The following is a 13,387-nucleotide window of genomic DNA, read 5'->3' as shown; positions in this document are numbered from 1 at the left end:
TGGGAGAAAATCCGATGTGTGTCAATATATTGTCTTAAAGTGACAGACTGGCGCTTGGGCCATCAAAATGCAAATCTGCTCTTAATCTGAATAACGTTATAGCTTTAATAAGCATTAATCTATCAATACATACACTGAAAACTATGCAGTGTTAATTTACATTTGATTACCTTTAGATTTCTTTTGTAGGCTATTACTTACCTGAACAGTAATGTTAGAAGAACTTCATGGAAAAATGACAGCACTGTTTATTTCATTTCATTTGTATATTTGTTTTATTGTATTTGTCAGTTTTTTTTTTTACTTGGTTTCTTTGTTCATGTTCTTACTGTATCTTATCTTATGTATAACACACTAAAAATGCCTGCACACTGGTGCATTTACAAATTGATGTTTTATATTTCATTAAATATTTATTTTACATTTCAGAATATAAAGCAATGTTAATATATATAACAAAAAGTACCGAATCGATAAGCAGTATTGGTAAGAGTATTAATACCGTTAAAACCTTAACGTTACCCATCCCTACCGGTTACATAGGTACCATATTGCCATATTGGAACCGGGTTTCGGTACCCAACCCTAATGAGTACCTATATAGTCTATATTTTGCAAAATGCTCTTCTCTAGACTTCATTTCTCTGGTGAACCGACGAGCTGTGGACAATGATGACTTGCCTGAGGTAGGCTAAAAGAAATGCTACAGTACGTTACATTTTGTTTACAAGCAATTTTAATCACATATTTCCATGAGTGAAACACTGATTGTGCGATTAAACAAGGCATGAGATGTTAATTTATGTTTATTTCGAGTTAAAACTAGAAGTAAGATGAAGGGATGATCACGCTCACTTGCTGAACTGAAGCGTTTACACAGCGATCTATCACGCCTCAAAGTGCCAAAATGGCATTTATAGTCTGAATTTCCTGGAAAAAAATTTAATGATTGAAAGACCCGTACTGAAAATTTTCAGTACGAATACGTGTACATCCCTAAAAAAATTGACAAATGCTGACAAACAAATGCTGTCGATTAAACTTAATTTTTATTGAATCCAGAATATTCCTTGAACCGAGCTGGCACAAGCGCTTACGTCACTTTACTCTTCCAAATCACATAGCTGCATATCCACGACCCAATAACAACAAACAGACATTGTAGAATGTATTCCCAGTGTTCTTCGTGCCATTTTGATTCTGTTGCATTTGGACATGACCAGTTATATCCCATTTGATTTCAACATAAATATACAACTCAAATTCCATTGCCATACGTGAATGCCAATGACATCCAGTTTGCACGGTGGCATGAGAGTAAGAAGACTGTGAGAGAGAAAGTTAAATGTGTTTGGGGTACAACACTTTACCAGACCACTGAGCATAAGCAATGTCCATTGAAAATTACTGGTATAAAGGGCTCTCTGTTCCAGGATGTCTGTAGTTCTCTCTAAGGTGGGGAGGACAGAGATGGGGGGCGGGGAGGGGTCACGGGCACCCCGTGGCAGTTTCCTGTGAGCGGTGGCGGTCTGGCTCGTGTGAAACTAATGAGCGTGGACAGAGCCAAGCCACACCAGGCCAGCTGCAGGTCGTCTGGTCCATCCTGTCCTGCTTTTCTACTGGAATTCCAGAGATTTGAGAATCAGAGCCGGGCAAAAAAAAAAGAGAAAAACGCCATGCGATCAAATTTTAATCCATCACGTCTAACAATATTCATTGAGTGAAACATGAGACCAGCACCCTTGAAGGACAGAATGCCACCCCAAACTGCTTCTTTTGATGATGAGGAGGCATGACATTTCATCAGGAGACATGATGCCTTGACAGACAAGGCTCGCCCTTTTCCGGAGGGAGCTTAAGGAATGCTTCACACAACACTCAACCCATAACCCGCCCTCAAAATGTGAGATTCAGCAAATACAATTTCATAAAACATCTAATTAGGTCCTAAAAGGTCAGACTGGCGCAAGACAATGAGATGTTTTCTAAGGAGATTGGCCAAGTTCCAGTAGTCTTTTATAGATGCCAGGATTGGCAAGTCTGATTTGTTGCTAAGCAAGGGGGGAAAAAAAGTTCAGAGAAGTATTGGGTCTAGGCATGGGCCGATTACCGGTTTCAAGGTATACCGTGATTTGAAAATTTCACGGTTTCAAAACCGCTAATATTTTCTGTTATACCGTTCTTGCGGTATGCAGTGTTTTTCATGTCTCCTCAAAGACTGAAAGTGTAGGAATCGCTCAAGTTGAGTACAGTGTAGAGAGTAACACGACCCTCCTCCTTCTGTTGGTGCGAGCGAGCGGTCAATCACGTGTGTGTATGACGGCCGAAGGTCAAGGAGCTTCCTCCAAAACTTACGCGATCGACAACCGGCCATTTGTTGTTTTATTGCAGCCGATCTCTGCTCTGGACTTGCACAAACTGCGCTGCAAAGCATATCATTTTCCAAATGTCATTTATGTGAAAATATGAAGTCTGTAAACGCCCGTTAACACAGGACAGAGACGCTGAAGACGGACGCGCAGAGAAAAATACTGTAGCAGGCAGATCACTCACTGTTCGTGATGCACAAACTACTGGAAGAAAATCCTAAATATTGATTTGGTGGTTTATATGAATGTGTTTCTGAGGGGAACTGACTGTCTTCAGAAACGTTTAGATGGTATTTTCTTTTCATCTCGTATAATTCACATTAAAGCAGTCTTTCAGCACAGCTCTGCTATGTTTACTGCGATAACCAAGGAAACGCTGTATCAGCGCCTCCTGCTGTCAGAGAGTGAATCTGCATCTCATTCAGAGCTTCTGCTGTTTGCTTCGTTCAGGCATGTAGTATAATTTCACAAAGCTAGTCAGAACATTCTGTTTTTGCTTCAAATTGGGTTATTATTAAATCAAATTATGTGTATGAAATTATATAAATAAATGATATGTATATGAATTCTATAACTAAAATTAAATAACTGTAATTACAGATTTAGGTCAAATAAAGATGTCAGTCTTTATTTTTCTTCTTTTTAGGGCAGCAGTAGCTCTAGCAGCAAATCAACCATCCACATCAAAAGCTGCAGGACAGCCCACATTTCAGAAACAAATCAAAGAAAAAATAAACAAATACCCCTGTTCCAAATATTCTGTATGTTGCTCAAAATATATTGTGTTCAGTTTTTTTTTACCCAGACATTTCAAATGAACACATTTTAGAGCTGTAACAACAATACCGTGATACCGTGAAATTTTTGCTTAAGGTTATTATACCGTCAAAATCTCATACCGGCCCATGCCTAATCGGGTCACTTCAATGTTTTAGACAACAGATTCAAGACGTTCCTCTTTTTAATAAGAGACGTAACAGACCTAAGTAGTAAAGCAAAAGCACACAATAATCTTGAAATTCCTAAGTTAATAAACAGGGTATATGAGAACTGTCTTAGGCATGAATTTTAAAGTAATTAATATGGATTTATCTTGACTGATGATGATGTTCATTATGCTTGGGTCACAGCGGTCAGGGAGAGAATTGACAAACACATAAGCCAAAGCTTTTCCCTGTCATCACTCTTTGCATTCATTCATTCATTGTCCTAAATAATGCAGCGCTGTTTGCAGGCGAAGCGTCAGGGCTTTATTGGTCAGTCCTTGATGGAAATGTGATGACGTGTAACTGGGTGAATCTCACAAGAGTTGTGCATGTCACATTTTTCATCAAAATCAAATCAAAGAAAAAGAATAAATCAATCTAAAGAGAATTTTAAAAGAAATTTGATATTTTGTGATAAATAAAACCTACTATTAGGACCCTTAAGGATTTTCAGGATAATTAAAATTAATTTACCCCCATCTTCTCATTATTGTAATTGTAAAGCCTTTTCTCATATGAAAAACACTAATACATAAATTAGGCAATTTTGATACTAATTCTTAAATATACATTTTTATTTTAAACCACAAAAAGTTAATTTAAGAGTATTATTTCAGTAAAAAAGAAAACTGTTCTTTGGTGTTGGGGTGAAACTTGATCTGGGCATTACTTGGTAGGTTTCATGGGAGATCATGCACAGTTTCAGGTTTATAGGCATAAAATATTTAAAATCCTTTGTCTTGAAATAATTACAGCCTGCATGACAAAGAAAGACTTTTCTCAATGGTATCATCATAAGAAAAGTTTCAATGACATGAGAACAGTTCACTAGGTTACTCTAACAACCTCTTGGTATCACACACACGGCAGAAGGACAATTATGCATGTTTTGTGCTTTCATTGGCAAATTGGCCTGCTTCCTGTTTGTGATTATTTTTCTATTCATCTAAGCATCTTTATCTCTCTCCTCCGCAAAAGGGAAATGCCACAATGACTTCATTCATTTCTCCAAACTCATATGACAGTGTGACAACTCAAAATGTCTTCATTATAAATAAAACAGAATAAAGCACTTAGGCCAGACATATAGTCATTCTCATTTTGGTGTCCTAAGCAAATTCAAAACAAATAAAAACTAGATCGCTTCTGAATTTCCCTCACACAAATTTGAGTTTCCAAATAATTATATACTTACAAAAACAAAACTCCACTATGATGCAGTATGAGATTTTCAATGAATACATAATAAAAATTAAATTCTAGTGTGTTTTAGCCTAGGTGTTTTTCTCCATCTTTTCACTCTTTATTTGTTACAGAGCCGTCAAGGAAGAGTACTGGCCCTAGCTGAAGGGTGTTGGGATTATCTAATCACGGTGATTGATGTAAACGGTAGTGCCACACTTTTAGACAGATGAGACAAGGAGGACTGAAAGAGAGGCCAACTGATCAATACCGCAATCTACCACCTCACCGACTCAAGCATTATAGTTAATACTTTAAAACCACCCCTTGCCATTTCAGCTGACAACATGAATGAGTCTGCTGTAATATCATCATCAATATTAATTAGTCTAAATATTTGTTGTGTGTTATAGAGTGCAAACCACACTGGGTCACATAATTCAATTTCCATTGTGTTTAAATATTTTCTATGACTTAAACCACTGGAAAAGAATGAATTCTAAAGTAAACGCAGGAATCCGAAAAAACTATATGATTTCGGTCCCCTTCTTTGGCAAGAGTCCATCACGGTTAAATTTTTAAAAGGACCTTCATCAGCTCGCACTCCCAGTAGACTCAGCCTATGACCCTTTCAGTGATGCATGAATGAATGTAGGAGGAGGAAAAAGGAAAGGAGGGGGAGAAAAGTGTGGAATTCCTGGATCACACAGTTTGACTAAACCACATGATATGACGGTAGAGGATAGCTTGTCTGCGGTTAGAACATTGTTAGTCCTATGCGTCAGTCAGGCCTTGTGTGTGACAGACGTGCTTCCTACAACATGAGACAAACAGTTTATAGTATCATCTGGTACAGACTCAGAAATATACTTGTATTCTACCTAAATTTAAATATTTGACTAATGAAACATGACACTCAATTTCATTAACATCCTGAGAACATTAACTATATTTACATGTGTAGTTATAATCAAGCTACTGCTGGGTTTTGCATAGTTAGGGTTGTTAGGATACAGTCTTCATTTGTCTGTTCAAATACACATGACACAACGCATAAATCTAATATTTGAAGGATTAAAATGACTGGATGAAGTCAAGCTACAATTGCATTATCTAGATTCAGTTCAGCTTCACAAAAACCAGGCTGGTGGGATTTCAGTCAGACTAAAGTGTGTGCATGACATTTTAAATAGACAAAATTATTGCTTTAGTCCGAAATCAAACTTCTGAAGTGCATGTAAACAAACTTAATGTTAAACAAAACCAGGGCTGAATGAACCCAGAGTGGGATTCTTTTGCACTAGCTAAATCTAAACCAGATGTGAAATGCACAATTTGAACTATCGAAATCCATTTTTCTCCTTCAACTCACATTCTGCACCAGAAAACCAAGACTGAGAAAAATGCAAGGAATAGAGACAATTACCTTAATTAATGGTGTCCTTTCTATGTAATTACCTCTACGCTTTCAGCTGCAGTTTCCACAATCAGCTTAATGTGTATACTAAATGTACTAAATGTAGTGATTTGGCCTCCATACATTTCTTTGGAAGCTCCATTCTGATAAAATGGCTCCAGACCATCATGTATAGAAGACTAGGAGTGACACTTAAACATTTGATTGATTTAATCATTTAAACATAAAAATATAAATAAATAACTTTTTATATGTACACACAAACATATACATATATAGACATTTAAAACTGTTTAAATAGGCTTGTTAATTTGTCTCTTTAATAACTGATCTATTAATTACTAGATAATTTATCCCCATTCTCATTTTATTTTTTTTAAAAGTCACTCTAGTCCTCCATTGTTGTGAACCGCCGACAGCTGAAGCTTGTAAAGTACCACTGATCAAAATGAATAAGTAATTACTGGACTATCAGTCTTGGCAAAACAATTCTGTTGTACAAGACTCAAGAGACAAATAAATATATCCGAACGCACCCATTAGACCGTGCAGCATGCTGTTCTGAAGACTGTTCCATTGAACATAAGACTGTATAAATAGAGCAGGACCTTGGCTATTCTTAAAAACTACAGAGAATGAGATCAACACGGGACTGACAAGCATGATGATGTATTTGACATCTGTGTCCACTAAGTCCACAGTTTATGAGCTTGATCCAAAGAGAGGGAAAATTGGGATGGCAGCTTTTTTGGTCTCTGTGCTACAGAAGCAGATCAATTTATGGAAAAAAGGCTCCAACCACAATGGACAACTAAAAGTGTCCAAAATGAGGTTGAAACTGGATCGTCCTCCTCCCTGTGGAGAGACTTTTGTAAGTATTTCTGTGCAGAGCGTGACCTGATATGCCAGTCCAAATACAGGTAGGTGTTCACTTTTTGAGGACAAACGCCTAGATCCAGATGAAACAAAGGAAGCGAGGAGGCATTTACTGGGCGAGTCGAAGGTTGTTCATATGATTTTCTTCTCATTAAGATGAGTCATTGTGACCATGATACCTCATTACTGTGAAGCAGAGGAGTGCTGGGGGGCTTTCTGACTTTTAGAGTCAGGAAAATGGGCTAATCACTATGGACTCGATCTCTGTATGGGGGTGGGACTTTTGAATGCTCACGTTGCACCTTTGAACGAAGCACTTCACCCCTGTATACACCCTCCAGCTACCTCTGAGCTTTGCTTCTCGCCTCTACCTGTCTGTGTGCCAGATATATGCAGGAATAAAACTAAATACTCGGGTTAATATAAGCCATCGATATGAATCAATATAAAATTAGTGTTTAATCAAAGTGAATCTAAGTGTGAAGGATATTCATTATTCCTTCTTTCATTGTCTAGTCACCTGTGCACAGTACAAATGTGATTATGCACTATTGTAAACAAGCACAATCTGTTCCTCATAATGTATTCATAATCACAGTTTAGATGTCAGGAAAGACATAGCCTGCGGTGAGAAGGATGACCGGGAGTCCCAGCGTGTCTCAGAGTCTAAGTATGCCTGACGTAGTGAAGGCTTCACTATCATCTCAGCAGCACGTGGAGTCTCAGTGAAGCCTGATGCAGGGCAGACTGCTAATGCATTATCAAAAACCTTAGATGGGTCGCTGGGAGCCTCCTGTCAATGCCATCAGAAAGCTAGTCAGTCAAAAATTAAAGCTTTTTTGGAAAGCGCTTCTGAAATCCCTGCTGAGATAGCCTAGAACTAGCAATGCATTTTTAGATGGTCATGTGGATAGAGCCGTGTCTACTTATAACACTTGGAAAAGCTATTGAATATGTGTGCAAACCATTTCAAGCTAACAAAACAAGCAATTGGCTATTTAAAAACCAATTGAGCATTAGCGATTTGCAAATCAACATTTTCAAAATCAATTTGAGTCTGCAAATTGCCTGAATGACTAGGCAAATAATCAGTCTAAAGGAAGCCCTGTATTGTTAGGCTGGTTTTGGGCTAACTCAGATTGGATGGGTTTCTTATGGGGGAATTTATATAAGAGTGCACAAAAACAAATAAAGTGAGATACAATGCAATGGCCAAAGATGCTCATCTATTAGTGTACTGCTATAGCAGTGAATAGAAGTGCATTATCTTTATTTACTGAGAGGGTTTGTACCACCCATACCCCACACAGCTACAACACAGAATGTAAATTAAAAGAATTGCAGCTTAAATTATTAAAACATTACTTTTAATTTTAATAATACAACATCATTAAGAGTAAAAAAAAAAAAAAAGCTGAGTAAATGCAAATAACCCTCTGTCTGGGCCAAAGGACGAAAAAAACTAAATACCCTGACCGCAACTCTCCAAGCAGGGCATTCCAGCAGGGAGTTGTGGTTTGTGAACACACACTCCAACAAACCACTTTTGCCTATTTCATGCCTTTAAAATGAATGAATAAAAGCCTGCAAGATCTGAGGTCTCATACAAGAGTGATGTCAAGCCACAGAGGTAATGCTGAATGAGAGTTAAACTTCAAGAGACTTTAGATTGCAATGGTGATAAAATGTCACAAAAATGATAAAATGGGGGGGTTTGATTCAATGTGGAGCACAGAAGTTCAAGTTTCTGAACGGAAATGTCAAAAATGTTCCTATCTCAATGAATATAGCTACATGTGATGTCAACCTGCGAGTTAACAGGCACAGGAAGTGTCTCATAGTAAACCCCCTCTGCGCTGCAATTTACCATTACTTTTTTTTTATGCAGCAACATTTCTCTTGTAAAATATGGCAGATATTTGCGAATGACATTTCTATGAGAAATTAGTGAAAAACAGCATTAAAGCTCACTTCTAGCATTTGAAATAAATCCACTGCTGCAGTCTTGGTCTATAACAGCACTGGGTTTCATTAGTGCATGATGATGAGGGCTAGACAAAGGAAGTGAGCACTTAATTCCTGTGTGTGTGTGTGTGTGTGTGTGTGAAAGAGAGAGTGTGCAAAAGAAAGAGAACTCAAACTTCCTATTGGACAAGGTGAAATATTGGGACTTGAGTCAGCCTGTCATTTTAAGAGAAGGGAAAAAAGTGGTTGCCAAGGACAACAAGGGGGAGTGGAAAATGAAAACATGTCCCACTTTCCTTTCCCCATCCAATTTCTCTCTCCAGTGACAGCAGCCAGAGGTCAAGCCAGTGTACTTGTGGAACTACAGGGACCTTCAAAAACTGCACACTGAAATTTATTTTATTTTATTCATATTTCTATATCTATGTGCATCAGCCTACTACCATTATTTGGATTCATGTTGCAAAAAATAGCAAACCATTATAGCAATTATATCAGCAAAGTCCAAATGTGTAAGGCTGCAGTCCTTATAATGCAGCAAATTTCCTTGTTTCCCTGAAATACATAAGCCAAATGAGCTGAAACATCATTGTACTGAACATGAGGATATGAGCAATGTTTCATAACATCCTCATTCTTTTGTTGCGATAAGATTACTATAAGATTATGAGTGCACAGTGCACAAAAGCCAAATAAAACCTTATTTTTGAATCATACCTGGGGCGCCGTTAATCGATACAACCGGATTTGCAGTTGTTTGATGCTTTTCAAGGTTATACAATGGGCAAGCTACTCATGTTACATTGTGCCCAAGTAGCACACAGTCAGTCTGCAAAACCCTGACACATCTCTAAAGAGAAACAGTGAACTTATTCAGGACAGCAAAAGATTTCATAACGATTCTTGATGGACTGACTAGATACTGTCAGCTGTGAAGCAGTTATCCCACACAGGACTCAACAATGAGGATGGCCTGATGGTACGCAGTGTGAGAGAGTTTTGGGACAGTTGGCAGATCTGTCACTTGTCCTATCGGGTCAGTTGCTGCACTGTCACTACATCTTGTATTCGCTGATTATGGACATGTGTTTTAATGTCTTGCAAACTAAAATATTTCTCATAAGTTTGACAAGTTGCAAATTCTGCTTTTTAATGTCACCGAGTTAAAATTACCTATAGCTTGATAACACTGAGGTTTGCAGGAATTAAATATCAGTATATAATGGGTCAGTAAGATGTGGGTGTGTGTGTGTCTATATATAAACAAAATTATATTCTATTTCAAATAAACCCTAATGATACTGAAAAAAAAAAAAGTACAACAGTTTCCACAAACATATTAAGTAGAAAATCTTTTTTCAACACTGAAAATAAAAAATGTTTCTTGTGCACAAAATCATTAGAGTGATTCTCATGTGGCACTGAACTGAAGACTGAAGTAATGGCTGCTGAAAATTCAGCTTTGTCATCACAGAATTAAATTAGCCTACATTTTAGCATGTTTAAAAAAACAGAAAACAGTTATTTTAATTTTAATTAAATTTCACAATATTACAGTTTCTTCTGTATTTTCAAACAAATAAATGCAGCCTCACTGCACATTCAGACCCCAACAGAAGTGTAATGAAAACTATATTTTTCTGACTTGTACACAGATGTGTCGCTAAAAATAAAATGGATCATTGTGTCATGTGGCGGAAATACTCGCATGGCAAGTAAAAATCTGAATTACTGGCCTGAATGAGTCAGCAGAAAAGAAAAATCTTTACTCTTGAGCCCTGCCTATAATTTTCATCTAATGTCTATGCACTATGCATTGTGCTTTTTGCAATAAAAATACAGAAAGCACAAAGCAGTTCACAAAAACAAAACAAAGGCAAAAATCTTCACACAGTTCATTTTCTATACAAGGACGGGACCAAAAGCTCTAATGAAGAAAATGCAGTGTATTCTATAAATACTATAATTGCACTACATGCAAGTCGTGCACTAACTTCCAGTCATACCAAAAGTTATAAGGAACAGGTCAAAAAAGTGAGTCATTATTCAGTGAGGTGCAAACTCAAAATGCAGCAAAGACCATTGAGTCAGTTAGTTGAATTTAAGAAATGGATCAGTGAATAAAAGCTGGATGAACCGATTACCCAGTTCATCCAGTTCACAAATCGAGTGGCAAGATCATCAGTGAATAATAACTTACATTGTCAATCTATTCCTCTCATAGCACTATCATATGACTTGTGATACAGAGCATGTTATATGGACTACTTTTGTGACATTTTTTTTTTAGCAGCGGTCACTGATTTGCATGAATAGCTAGCTATTCTTCAAAATATAACAGGTTACAAAATTCATTACAGGTTTTGGAGTGATATGAGAGTGAGTAAAAGATGACAGAACTCACATTTTAAGGTCAACTATCCCTTTAACACAGAACTGCAGCACCATCACACATAAATCTGGCTTAACTGTTGGCACAGACACATATTGCAGCACAGTAGCAAAGAAAAGGATGGCCTACATCACAGGAAGGTGAAAAAAGAGGGGGAAACCCCTACACATCAACCACAGTCACAACAGGTCTACAACATACTGCAGGACCCAAACCGCACACTGCTCTCTTCACTCGATCGTTTCTTGAATTACCTACGTTGATGAACAACAATGGTGCTGATTGAGCTATATTAAGGACGACATTCTCTCAACAGAGCAGCGGCAGATAAATCAGGACAGAATTGGATTGGTTTGGTTTCATCAAAACGTTTACATTTGTTTCTAGCTGCTAGGCTGTGAGCAAATCACACCGTCTCTAGTCTTGCTTGGGGGACATCTGATAACCAAGGTACTTGAAATCCCTGAATATTTCCTACAACACCAAATAATTCTCACTGTGACCATCTCCATTATCACAAAGAAAGCAATTCTTCATTAGCACAGTTGAAGGCTCCTGGGAACACAGAATCAAAAGGCTCCATGTGGGAAACTGAGAGATACTGTAGAGGTGAATGAACTCAAGGGGGCCAAACAGGATGGGACTTGATGTAAACCAATTGGGTCATCAGTTAAAACTTTGCCTTTAATTAGACCCTGATGACTTCCAGAATTCCAAAGGAAATAAACAGTCAAGACAAAGACAGAGGAATATGTTCCTGTCCACTAATTTTTCTAAACAATACCCTGTCTAATTACAGAGGTCCAAAATAAGGCACAGTGCACAAGCCTCTTTTTGAAATACAAATAAAGGCAGGTCAGTGAAGGAGGACCTGTTAGATGAAGCAAAATAGCTCTCTCGTGGGGACTATACTAGCTTTTTACATGCACAAACATCTCTAACATGCCAAGTATGCTTTTGGAACTCATTAGTATATATAATGTTACGCTGGCAATTCGAAGAGTATCTCTTAAATCAAGTCATTCACATATTTGAAACTGGTTATAACATGCTAGTGGCTACTGACAGCTCCAATTGAACATGCATGCTTACTCCTAACATGAATCTTCCTCTTTATTAAATGACGTGTCCGCATACATGAAGGCATTACATCTGTAATAACTGCACACTACGCATACTCAGCTAGCCTAGCTTTATGTGCATTTAGCATTCAGGTGGCTCTTAACTGCTCCTTTGGGTGAAAAAGTTACCAAAATGCGGCATATCTAGTTGTTTCAACCTCTTTGTGCAATAAACTAAAGAACTTACGTGATTGTTAATGTTTTCTTTTGGTCTAGCATGCAAGCTAACCATAATAACTAAGCTTTGCTTACTTGTTCTATGTGGAAGAGTGAAATAGGTCACTATTTGAAGTTTATCCGGTTGTAATAACCAACATTATTGATAAATATTTAAAGGCTGTTGTGGTTTTAATACACAGGGCACAACTGTACGTTAAATGTAGCTAATTCAGCAGCTCGCCATGGCAGATTAGCAAGCAAAGCAAAAAAGGAGAAAAAATGCCTTCAACCCTACCTGAGTCAAGTTTACTGCTCCTCTCTTCTCTTCTTGCTCATTAAACGAGCCAAAATCCAAGCCAGCGACTTGATATTTGCTTAGCCGAGCAAAATCTCTCGCACTTTTCTTTCGTAGAGTATTATTGAGTAAAAAAATCCTCTGCGCGTCCCGGGTTCACACACACATAACGTTACACACATACAAACACATATATGAAGCGCTAGCAGGCTGCTAGTACTTTTACGTTATACCATCCGTACTACATTCGTCGGTTTTAATGCCTCGTTCAACAACAAAACAGCTCAAATAGAGTCTGTGCTCTTCGCTTTCAGTTTGCCGTGAGCATATATTACATGTAGTGTTGTATCCCCCTCCTATTCTGTAAAACAATGAGGGGAGGGCTAAGCGTCAGGATTTGGTTAGCAATGTCGCTACGCCACCTATCTGCTCGAGCTCGGATGAGGCATATAGAGCAAAAAGGTCCAATCAGTCTTCTGTGTCGGTTGGACCTATTCACACACACACACACACACACACACACACACGCACACAATGTCTGTCGTTAAATTTGTGGTCGGTAAGATTCTTTTAACTGGAATAACTAAAACGTAAAATAATCAAAAATAAAGACACTTATAATGTT

At 37.8% G+C, this 13,387-nt stretch overlaps 1 protein-coding gene across 1 annotated transcript in view; it reads right to left on the bottom strand.

Moving 5' to 3' along the window:
• The window catches only part of LOC107583814 (BTB/POZ domain-containing protein 7-like), a 64,828-nt gene extending 51,679 nt beyond the window's left edge, over positions 1-13,149 (bottom strand). The window contains exon 1 of the mRNA XM_016270158.1: positions 12,763-13,149. The gene's annotated coding sequence lies outside the window, so the exon portion shown is untranslated. The remainder of the gene's footprint in view (positions 1-12,762) is intronic.
• Positions 13,150-13,387: the final 238 nt, after the last annotated feature.

Source organism: Sinocyclocheilus grahami, unplaced genomic scaffold (genome assembly GCF_001515645.1).
Source record: "Sinocyclocheilus grahami isolate Dianchi unplaced genomic scaffold, SAMN03320097.WGS_v1.1 scaffold5.1, whole genome shotgun sequence".
Classification (NCBI taxonomy): Eukaryota; Metazoa; Chordata; class Actinopteri; order Cypriniformes; family Cyprinidae; genus Sinocyclocheilus; species Sinocyclocheilus grahami.
The sequence above is the reverse complement of the archived record's forward strand: the minus strand, read 5'-3'. Positions and strand labels throughout refer to the sequence as shown.